A 12,665-nucleotide genomic window follows, 5' to 3' on the forward strand; every position below is an offset into this window, starting at 1 on the left:
TCACTGTTTGGAGCCCAAAACTTGATGAATAGTGAAGGTGCTATTGTGAATCGCGATTTTAATTAAGAAAACGCTGTTTAAAATAGCGATTTTAAGGTAAATTTTTTTTCTGAATAAAACGCTATTCTAAATAGCGCTTTATATATGGATTTGTTTTGTGAAGAAAACGCTATTTCAAATAGCGATTTTACTGTCCATTTCTTTTGTGAAGAAAACACTATTCGTAATAGCGTTTTCACTGTTAATTAATGAAAACGCTAATTTAAAGAACGCTTTTAAAACTCCTATAAAACACGGGTATGGCCTCATTTGCAATCACGCTTTTGACACTTAGGTTTTTCGTCTCTTGCTCGATCTCTCTCATTTCTCAGACCCTCTAGCTCTCACTCTCCATCTCCCTCTGCTCTCAGACTCACTCGCTCTCGATCTCGCTCTACTTTGGCTCTCACTGTCGCTCTCGCTCTCCCTCTGCTCTCTACTCTCACTCTGTATCTCTGCTCTCTCTCTCTCTCTCTCTCTCTCTCTCCGTGGTATGACATCTAGCTCTGTCTGTATCATTTGAATTTTATGTATTTATTTATTGTGTTTGTGAAAAATGTGAATGTGTTTGTGAAACTGTGGATGTTAGGGTTTTAAATGTGAATTATTAAACGTGTTAGGTTTCTAATGTGTTAGGGTTTTATCAGTGTGGTTATGAAATTAGGGTTTGGAATTTTTTGAAATCAGAAATCAGGGTTTGAATTTGTGCTTTTGAATTTGTGAAATTTTTATGCTTTTGAATTTTTGGATGTTGCTTGTGAATTGAATATTTGGGTTTGGATTTTTTATGCTTTATCAGTGTGGTTATGAAATTAGGGTTCTACAGATAATTGTTGCTCGATATCAGATTGTTCACACATCCTTTTAGGATGACATTTTAGGGTTCAAAAAATTAAGGGTTTTGAATCATAAATCAGGTTTGGAATATTTTGAATTTTTTAAATAAATCATAAATATGAGAATTGAGAATTGAAAATTGGAATTATGAAATTCATAAATCATAAATTCATATAATTGATAATTGTTAATGTCATATTATGAAATTCATATAATTGAGAATTGAGAATTGAAATTATGAAATGTTTATATTTTGAAATTTGAAATCAGAAATTGGAATTTTGAAATTATGCTTGTGAATCAAAATGTCTATATTTTGAATTTTGAATTGTAAATAAAACAACCTATATTTGTTGAATTGGAAATTGTTTTTTTTTTTTTGCTTGTTAAGATGAATTAAAAGGAAATTAGGGTTTGAAATTAGGGTTTTAAAAGTAGCCTTTTTTAATTAAGGATAAAATTAAAAAATTTGAAAGTCATATAATTGATAATTGTTAATGTCATATCATGAAATTCATATAATTGAGAATTGTTGAATTGGAATTATAAAATGTTTATATTTTGAAATTTGAAATCAGAAATTGGAATTTTGAAATTATACTTGTGAATCAAAATGTCTATATTTTGAATTTTGAATTGTGAATAAACCAACCTATATTTGTTGAATTGGAAATTGCTTTTTTTTTTTTTGCTTGTTAAGAGGAATTAAAAGGAAATTAGGGTTTCAAATTAGGGTTTTAAAAGTAATTTTTTTTAATTAAGAATAAAATTCAAAAAACTGAAATTCATATAATTGATAATTGTTAATGTCATATTATGAAATTCATGTAATTGAGAATTGTTGAATTGGAATTATGAAATGTCTATATTTTGAAATTTGAAATCAGAAATTAGAATTTTGAAATTATGCTTGTGAATCAAAATGTCTATTATGAAATTGTTTTTTTTTTTTTTGCTTGTTAAGAGGAATTAAAAGGAAATTAGGGTTTGAAATTAGGGTTTTAAAAGTAATTTTTTTTAATTACGAATAAAATTAAAAAAATTGAAATTCATATAATTCATAATTGTTAATGTCATATTATGAAATTCACGAATTGAGAATTAAGGTGGACTGACAATTTCAATTCGAGGTCCACATGGTTACATATATATGATCATTTTTGTTTAAGAAAATAGGACTGTAAATTGTATGATTGAATTCAAAATCTGAAAATTGAAATGAATTTGAAAAAATCAAAAGTTCAGAGATTTGAAAAAAAACAAAAAAACAAAAAATGAATTTAGTGCATAATTGCCCATATAACTGATATAGGGGTATTTTTGGAAAACCCAAAATATGAGACATAAACACCCAAAGAAGACTTCTCTTTATAATAGTACTACATATATATACACATTTATTCAGTATTTCATTTGGTAATATCAATGTGGGGCTGTATACTTGAGAAATGGTATTTGAATCTGTTGCCTATTATACTATATGAGAAATGGTATTTGTCACCTGATTTATTTCAGTATACTATTTGACCCTCTAGGTGTATTTATTCAATTCAAGACATTGTGCATATTTAATAAAGGGCAAATTTCACTTCAATGTGCATGTGCATGTGCAACTACCCATATAATTTGGAAATAACTATAATGTTCCTATGGAAGGGGGTTATGTTCTTATTTTCAAATATCAGAGGTAAATCACACATAGAGTAAAGCAAAGGGGGTTAAAGTCAATTTCATCTTTAAAAAAAATGACAAATATAATATGAATTTCAATTAAGAATACTAAGTGTGTGGAAAGATTAACATTTTTTCATAAGTTAAATTTTATGAAACTAATTTCTACTAAATGAAATTATTAAAAAAAATATATTTAATTTTGATTGTATTTTATTAAAAAAAATATATTTGTATTGACTTCAAAATAATAAATGAAAAGATCATGTTCTCTCAAATAAAAGATCATGTTCTCTCAAATATTTAATTTTGACTCTATTTTATTCAAAAAAAAATATTTTTATTGATTTCAAAATAATAAATGAAAATATCATGTTCTCTCAAAATATTTAATTTTGACTCTATTTTATTTAAATAAAAAAAATTTTGGTTTAATTTCGTTTGGTTTATTTCACTATATTTGGGGTCAAGCACCCACAATATGATTAAAAAATTTAATGAGCTGAATTTGTAATACATATAATAGCATTATAGTAGAAATTAAAATTTCCTCACAAAACTTAAGAAAATTTGAAAAAGTTTTTGAAATGGGTATTGAACGAAGTGGCTTATCGTCACTTCCGCTTTGTGACTGTCCACCATCATTGAAAAGGAAAATCTAAACATTATGTTTTAATAATTTTTATTTTTATTTATATAATTAGAAGTCATTATTAGACTAGTTATAATATATGCATGAAAAGAGTCTTAAAATATTTTAATTAATAGTCCATAGCAATTTCGTAGGTAAGACGGGAAAAAAAAAATAATGGCACTTTGATGGGTAAGCCTGTGTTTCATAATACCAAATAATTGGTACGAATGGCCCGATAGATTCACATGGATAAGTATCCAAAATTTACTACATAGATTTAACCGCCAACTTCAATTTTCTCTCCAATTTTGTCCAGTCTCACTGAATAAGAAAAATACTTGATAGAATGAAGTGTTTTTTAAATGTGTAATATATCTGTCTACCTTATCAAAATACTAAAAAATAGATCAAGATTTATGAAAAGAAAACAAAATAAGTGTTTTTAAAATTGGTCCCGCTTACATGCGTACGATTAAATCATAAATTAACGATTGTGTAGAGTCATTATTATTATTTATTTATTTTTAGTGAATGCCTTTTAAAAATTGATTATATTGAGGGAGAGATCATATGAAGTTATTGCTGCTATGTGATTCAAAATTTATTTTTCGCCACTAATTCAAAAGAATGAAGACAAGAAGTATAGTTGTTCTGATGTTTTTTTTAAATTAAGACAAGAGAGCAATGACAACAAAGAACATTCACGCAGAAAAGATAAGAGTCTTCAAATAGGAAGCAAATAAAAACTCCACGTAGAGATGAAATCTCAGCTGTTGTTTTATACGAATAAAAATAAGTGAGAAAAATGAGAAAACAAACAGTAATAATCAAATTGAGACACAAATATACAGCTAACAAAATATAAATTGAAGTAATGTTTCACCTCTACAGTTCCTTCAACCCTGGAAAATATAAATTGACAAAAATGAGAGGGTTGATTTTTATAGGAAAATGTCACTTATGATATAAATGTGACTTCTGGAAAATTTATTGTTGTTCTTTTAATGTTTATTTTAAAAGTAGAATTCGATATATGCATATTGTTGATATTTTAATGTTCATTGTTTCATTGAAGCAAGTATATGGCAACTGTTCCAATTATCTTCTACTGGGGGGCAAACATAATTCGGGATCCCGATGAAGGTGTGTCATATGATGCTGAGCCGAAAGGGATATATGGGGTGCAACTTGGCACCAAACTTAGCAATTTGGAGGAGATGTTTATGTCCAAGGTGGCAAGTTACGAGGAAACAGTCCTATTGATCTTCAAATGTAGATATCCTTATCGCTAGTGGCAAGCAACCAACAAATACAAAATATTACCGATAAATGACGACGAGGCGTTGAACACCGTATTAAGTATCGGTGGAAGTTTCCAACCACCAAATTGTTTGGAAGTGTACATTTAGAAAGAGGTTGTACACAATCTTCCGAATATGACACAGATGGATTCTCATCCGTTCACTACATTGCTGACACATAGGATTGACACGATAGCGTTTCAGTCTCCTATGTATGAATTAAATGAATGTTATGCAGTGGGCTACACACAACAGACATTTCATGGCCATGGTGGAGAATCAAGTTCACGTGGTGGATATGAGACTGAATTTCACAATAACACCGAAGATGTGCCCACCTACAGCCATCATACCACTCCAGTTGAAGTTACTGGTAATATGGCTGAAACGGTTAATTCTGTGCAGTTCGCTGACAGTAACATGTACGGTCCTGATGTCACCCTAGACAATGATGAGAATGAAATGTGTGATGAAGGAAATTTATTGGGCAGATTAGATGATGATGATGATGAAGAAGATGATGTCGACGCTCCCGTTGATATTCAGAATGCCCCAATTCCACCTAGATCTGAAATCCCTTTCTATGAAAACATTCACATGGGTGGTGATTTTGACATTAGTAATCGCGATGTCATTCCTCGTAACCGAATCTGGAATGCTGAAAATCCAGAGTTGGACAAAGGGATGGTTTTCGTTGATAAGAAGCAACTCGTACATGCTGTGAAATTGTACCATGCAACAAATAATCGAGAGTATAAAGTCGTAACCTCCAAGTGAGACGTTTGGGTGGGTGCTTGCAAGCACGATTGCAGATGGTGGTTGCGTGCATTTCTTAGTAGGGTACATGGTCTTTTTGAAATAAAGCAGTATAGGGGTCCTCACCATTGTTTATACCCACGAATGAACAAGGACCACACTAATATTAACTTCAGTTACATTGCTTCTCATCTTTTGGGACTAATTGCGGTGAGTATACAAAATAAATGTTTACATTTATATACATATTTGTTTGTTTAAAGTGTTCACACCAAAATAATCTGACTCATAGGTATTGTCGTATGCAGAATGAACCTGATATGCCCATTAAGAATGTCATCGAAGATGTCAAAAAGACCATGAACTATAGTATATTATACAAGAAGGAGTGGCATGCAAGGGCAAAGGCAATTAGAATGGTATTCGGGGATTGGGATGAATCATATAAGATGTTGTCTAAATTCACGCATGCATTACAAACATCTAATCCTGGCACCATCGTGCGATGGAAGCATAGATATACCGGAAGTACAACCATTATGCCCATCTTCCACTTTGTTTTCTGGTCTTTCAAACCTGTCATCAATGGATTCAGACATTGTAGGCCTGTTATAACCATAGATGGTACATTCTTACACGGGAAATACACTGGTGTGTTGCTTGTAGCAACGATTGTCACTGCTAATGGCAAAGTATTGTCGCTTGCATTCGCTGTTGTCGACAGGGAGAGTTTAGAGTCTTGGTTGTTCTTCATTTCAAATATCAAGGAACATATTGTCATGGACCGACAGGGAGTGACTTTGATATCTGATCGAGTTGAGAGTATTTTAGCTGCTGTGAGGCGGCATTGGCTTAATCCCTCGCTCCAATTTGTCGGATATCATCGGCACTGCCTTCGACATGTTTGTAGTAACTTTAACACTAAATTCAAAAATAAGGAGCTGAAACAACTTCTATGGAAAGCAGGGAGTGCTCATCAACGACGAAAGTGTAATGGTTACTTACAACAAATACAAGCTATTGACCAAGAAGCCATCAATTGGGTTCACAAGATGAATCTTGTGGAGTGGGCCCTTTCGTATGACGGTGGATGTCGGTGGGGGGCATTGACTAGCAATGATGCAGAGTGCTTCAATAGCGTCTTGAAAGGTGCAAGGAACTTACTTATCTCAGCTATGGTTGAATTTACATTTCGGCGGCTGGTAAAATATTTTGACGAGATGGGAGCCCAAGCTGAAATAGATGTACGAAATGAGTTCCAATACCCTAGAGAAATGCAAAAAACTATTGAGGACGGCATCGCAAGGGTAAATACTTTCAAGTTGATATCGTATGACAGGTTAGTTTGTAATATAAATTAAATTGTTGTTATTATGTTGTGAAGTTAAGTACACCTAAAAACATGAACTTCATTGGTTTCTATTACAATTTTCTGATAGGCCATGCCGCGTATTTGAGGTGCAAACATATTTTCGCCATGGACGAGGTTGCAATACACAAATTGTGCGGATGAATCAACCCACGTGCAGTTGTGGGAAATATGAGATACGACACTATCCATGTTCCCATATGCTCGCTGTAATGTCTGAATGTGGTGACAATCCATTCGAGTACGTTGATCTAGTATATTGGCTTCCTGTATACATGAGGGTTTGGGAAACTAAATTCAATCCAATACCGCATCAAGATTATTGGGATGATCCGCAGTGGACCTTAATGCCTAATGTACTTCTTCTGTGAGAAGTAAAACGGGGTCCTAAATCTATGTCTCGTATTCCAAATGAGATGGATATATCAGATAGGCGTTTGACCGCTCGTTGCAATGAGTGCCAGCAGACAGGTCATGACAGGCGAACATGTCCGGCGCGACTTGGTCGATGAAGACTATGTAATACTTACATATTGTAATAGATCATTTTTTAATTCTTTATTTGTAATAGATCATTTTATTCTTTATATTGTAATTCATTTTTTGTAAACGGGGTCGTACATTTAAATATATCATGTTTTATTTGTAATAGATCATTTCTATTTTTTAATTCTTTATATATTGTAATTGTTTAATTTCCTTGAGAAAATTTACAACTAACATACTAAACAAATAAATTAAACAAAATGACAATGCAAAAACATTTAACTATACCACATAGGCCTATGTTTTTTATTCTCTACTTGATTGAAAATGTCTATTATAAAATTTTAGTGAAAATCACATAGTTCTTCTACCATTTTAAGACTTTAATATTTCGTCTGCTGCAAGCATTTTTTACATTTACAATTTATGAATCATATCAACGTAATTTACAATTTTTATACTTTATTGGAACTTTTACCATTACAAAATCAGTAATGAAGTTTTGTCAAATATGCCATAAATGTAATTAGCAAGCTCTTATTGGAAAAAAAATTCTCATTCCATTTTTTTGCAAATATTTATGTATGAAAACTATCCACATGTTACTGGACATTATTAAGCTTATGTAATTGAGACTCTAAAATGATTTTGTAAAACATTTGTATATTAGTTATAGCATAGATGACGATAGGTTATGTTGAATTGCTTATCATATTTAATGGCACATAAATTGATAAATTTAGATTTTAGTAAATTGCTTCCATGTTAATGGCACACAAATTTATACTTCTAAAATAATCGACCACATTTGTTTTTCAAGTCGTCATGTATGAAATAATTTGAGTTTAATTGTTATAGTTAAATTACATGCTCACTAATACATTTTTTGAAAATGTATTTGTTTTCAATTGTACAGGCTTCATGGCATATCTACCTGATGAGGTCCCACTTTTTAGTCATCCACATCGGGCTGACAGTATATGGGAGGACCTGGTATACAGCCGCGTTTGTTGGACTTTACGCTTACAATAAAAATACCCTTCATTTTGTTTTATATTACGTGATAATGCTATAATTTAAACTACTCATTCTGTTATGCAGGACCAGGCACGCACCGTGGTGGCATGCTGGCGGGGAGATTCCGGCCTGTGGGAGCGTCCATTGGACCATAGAGTGTTATAGTGTCTACTATGCGCGGGATTCTATGGTGTCTATCGTATAGGCCATATCAGACTGGACCACCCACTCATTACTGCTCTCGTCGAGAGGTGGTGCACAGAGACTCATACATTTCATTTCCCGACCGGTGAGGCCACCGTCACATTACAGGACGTATCTGTCTTATACGGTCTACAGATTGATGGGCGAGCAGTTACTGGACCTGACCCACCATTTATGAGGGACCAGTGGATAGCCCTATGTGCTGAGCTATTGGGAGTAGCACCTACACCTTCAGACTTACAGGCAGGTAGAGTGAGGGTGAGGTGGCTGTCCGAGCAGTTTCAAGGCCATCTTCCATATCATGCTCCAGATGAGTTAGTACAGTAGCATGCCCGAGCATATATTCTGTGGATTATTGGGGGGGTATTTCTCCCTGATAAGTCACAGAACCTGCTCAAGCTGATGTACTTGCCACTGTTGAGAGACATTAATGTGATCGGCCAGTACAACTGGGGCGCCGCGGCTTTGGCATGCTTGTATAGGCAGCTATGTCGAGCGGCTTAGGTGGGTGCGAATCAGATCGGAGGACCCCTTGTCTTGCTACAGGTTAGTAAGAATTTTATTACATGTCAATTCATATAGTATGTCATATCTCAGTATTGTAATTATGTTGAAACTATTGTAGATTTGGGCATGGGAGAGATTGATTCGCATTGCCCCGTCTAGGCGGCAAGTGGTTGCTCCTGGTGAGGTTCCCATCGGCCAGGGAGACATGCAGTTGCCGGTTGGACCTCGAGGTAGCCGGTGGAGGGTTGACATGGGCCACGAGGTCGTATCGACCCACATAATCATCGTGTATAGAGACCAGCTTGACCGGATGATAGAGGGTGAGGTATGAAATTTAAATACCTAAATTTTAATTATCATATGGAGTGTATATGTTCATGAGCGATTTTTAATAGACTTGTCGTTATTGTAGTTTATCTGGCAGCCTTATGCGGGGGTCCTCGGTACGCTCCCAGACTATTGCGACTAGGTGAGGAGATATGGATGGCGAGAGTGCCACTCATTTGTTTTGACGTGGTTGAGTGGCATCTCCCTGATCATGTCCTCCGACAGTTTGGTCAGGTCCAGTCCGTGCCGGATCAGTGTGACACCGAGTGGCGGTTGCATGCGACTGATAGATGTGGCCGAGCCGCCACTGATTGGAGTGTACATCATATGTGATACGTACAGCTGTGGGATGCCCATCACGACAGTATTGTACAGGCTGACTGGAGCGATGGGGTCCTCCCCTCTCCTGACCTTTACATGTTGTGGTATCGGCGACATACACACCTACTAGTCGGTAATCCGAGCCACCTGTCTGAGTCCGGATATCAGGGAGTTGGGCCTTCTCTCGAGACATTGGTGAGTATCATAGTATGTGTCAGATAATTGTTAATATCATAATTGATTTACTTTCAGTCAACTATAGCCTAATATATCTGATTTTCTGTTCAAGTGGCTCGAGCTAGGAGGTCATGTCACTTGGCTGAGGACGCCCTTTTCGGACGTGGTGGACAGCATGCGATGCAGGCCCTTGCAGAGATCCGAGAGTTATTGTACGAGGGGATCCAGCATGCCTATCAGCTAGATCATCTGCATTTTGGCCACTACGGTGTACACAGTACAGCAGCTGATCCAAACACATCCGTCCCGTCTACGTCAGTGCCTTCCACTTCAGCGCCAGCCACAGCAGGTCGTTGGACTTCAATCACCCCACCGCATGTTACCCCATACATTTCTCCAGATTCCCCACACGTACATCCTACCCAGCATGCTGACCTTGATTGGACACCGCCCCGGTTCATGCATGATGTTGTTACCCCACCCACCCAATTATCACCTCCTTTTCTGGGGACTACTTCGACTACGCCCATGAGTACACATGATGCAGTTCTCACTGACATCTCCCACGTTGACGATGAGGCCCATATTGAGCCCCCCTAGAGCGCGAGGGAGAGGCCGAGGTTATGGTCATGGGGGACGTCGAGGCCGAGGTCGGGGTGCGGGCAGAGGCAGAGGTCGAGGTTCAGCTGCAGATCGTGATATAGTTGCAGCAGATGATGGAGTTTCACAGCTCACAACAGTATCCGATCTTCAGGCAGAGACAGGATCAGGAGCAGCAGATGCAGGAGAGGGGGGGTCACACTCACAAGCTCCACAGGCAGTCAGTGGAGGGCCACATGCAGGGGAGGGAGTGCCAGATATTTAGAGAGTCTACCGCAGGAGACCGAGGAGGGAGGTTCACGGTCGGGGTTGTGGGACTGGGGGCAGGTTAGGGCATTAGCGGTTGTGATATGGACTGTATTGTTTTTTTTTTTTTTTTAATTGTTACAGTTTTTGTAAATCAAACTTCTACAGATGATGTAAATGTGTCATACTTATTTATTCCAAATTATAATTTCACAATTTCTTATTCTTACTTATTTTACTTGAATCACACAAATATCTTTCACATCTCTACCTCTCTCTCATTCTCTGTAGTCTCTGCATTATTTATAGTAATTTACGTTTTTTCCTCAAATTTACAAATTAAGACAACCATTTATAAACAAAAAAAAATTTCGAACAAATTGAGACATCAATTTATAAAATTAAAGTTCAAATAAATTTTAAAAATTAACCTATAAATCCTAAACCCTAAAATAAAAATAAATAAGGTAGCATTTGGTAACGTTTACGTTTTTGGTTTATGTTTACAAAAAAATTAAAAACTGGTTTTTGTTTATTTTTAGAAAAACATAAATTACAAATGCGTTTGGTTTGAACAAAATGTTTAAACAACCCATAAAAACATAAAATAATAAAAAAAATGTTTGTTTAGGCCTAAAAAAAGTGTTTGTTCAGGTCTAATAACAATTGAAATATCTCCCTTCATTGATAAGTCGTGGATAAGCATTACAAATCCATTACAACATAAATGGTTTGGTCATTCATCCAAACAATTTCATTCATTATCATCATTATCTGACATCTCAATATCAGATTCATACATAACATCATCCATGCTCCAGGCGAAGTACTGGTGTGCATCATCCATTAACCCATCTTCGGCACGCTCATTTGCGGTCTTCATTAGTGAGGACCTTTGCAGACGTTGAGTCATGCGATTAACTTCGTCGCGAATACTATGCAATGCCCTTTGCAACAACTGTGGAGTGTCAGTTGGCATACGCATGGCTAACCGACGAGAAAATTTAATATTAACTTCACGACATAACTCAATGAGAGCATTTGCTCGAGTTATAAATTCCCACTCAGCTCTCATGGTATTGACGGTGGCACGTGAGTAATGCAAATTTGGATTTAATGGGTATTGAAATTCATCTCCATCTGCAACCCAAGAGCGACCCATTGCTGAATATAAATCAACCACCGTATATGTCATGATGATATCGCTCGAAATAGCTGTAAAACTATTGTTGGGGTATGATGCGATATTTATACCATATATACACATGGTAGCTGTATGTATGAAATTATTGCAAACAACTATGCATTAGAGTTGTCACGTCAACTTTGATGACCTGAACAACTATGCATCAACTTGATACGAGTTGTCACTTCGACTTTTATGAATTGCATAATTTATTGTTATTTCAAACAAAAAGTAAAAAATTTGTGAAATTTTTTTTCAAAAAATTAATAAATACATAAAAATACAAAAAATGTACTGAATGCTTGTATTTTTTTTTTTTATATTTTTGGTATTTACTGAATTTTTGAAAGATTTTTTTTACAATTTTTTTACTTTTTAAGTGTATTTATGTTAGGTGTGTTTAAAAAGTAAAAAAATTGCTTAAAATATTAAAAAAATTCAATAAAAACAAAAACAAATATTTTAATTATAACTGAACATTGCCTCAATTTTGACTACAATATTGCATTGAAATATACTTACAATTTCAAGTACTAAAATATTTAATTCATTATAATACTTTGTCTCAACCAATTTATGAGCATTTCCTGTTCGATCACCCGAATGTCACTGGCCTTATACAGTGCATTCGGTTGCCAGGACTCCACTTTTGTCAAGTCATGAACGAATCATAAGCCTGTAGCATCGGTTGTTGTGCCATATTAATGGTGTCAACCTGCCTACTATAAAAATGTAACTTTACCTTCTTCCAAAAAACTGTTGAAATTTACTACATAGATTTACAATATTCTTCTACAATATATTTTTCTACCCATTTCTCAGTGATGCTCGCCAGCAACTTGAACAGACGTTATAATTTGGATGCTTTGTTTTTTCCTCAGATGCTATGTGACTTTGTGCAGCGATGCAGTGATGCATGTGACTTTTTACAGTGATACAGTGATGCATGTGACTTTGTGCAGTGATGCAGTGATGCATGCCACTTTA

Source organism: Camellia sinensis, chromosome 2 (assembly GCF_055761805.1).
Source record: "Camellia sinensis isolate YWXY chromosome 2, ASM5576180v1, whole genome shotgun sequence".
NCBI classification, from domain to species: domain Eukaryota; kingdom Viridiplantae; phylum Streptophyta; class Magnoliopsida; order Ericales; family Theaceae; genus Camellia; species Camellia sinensis.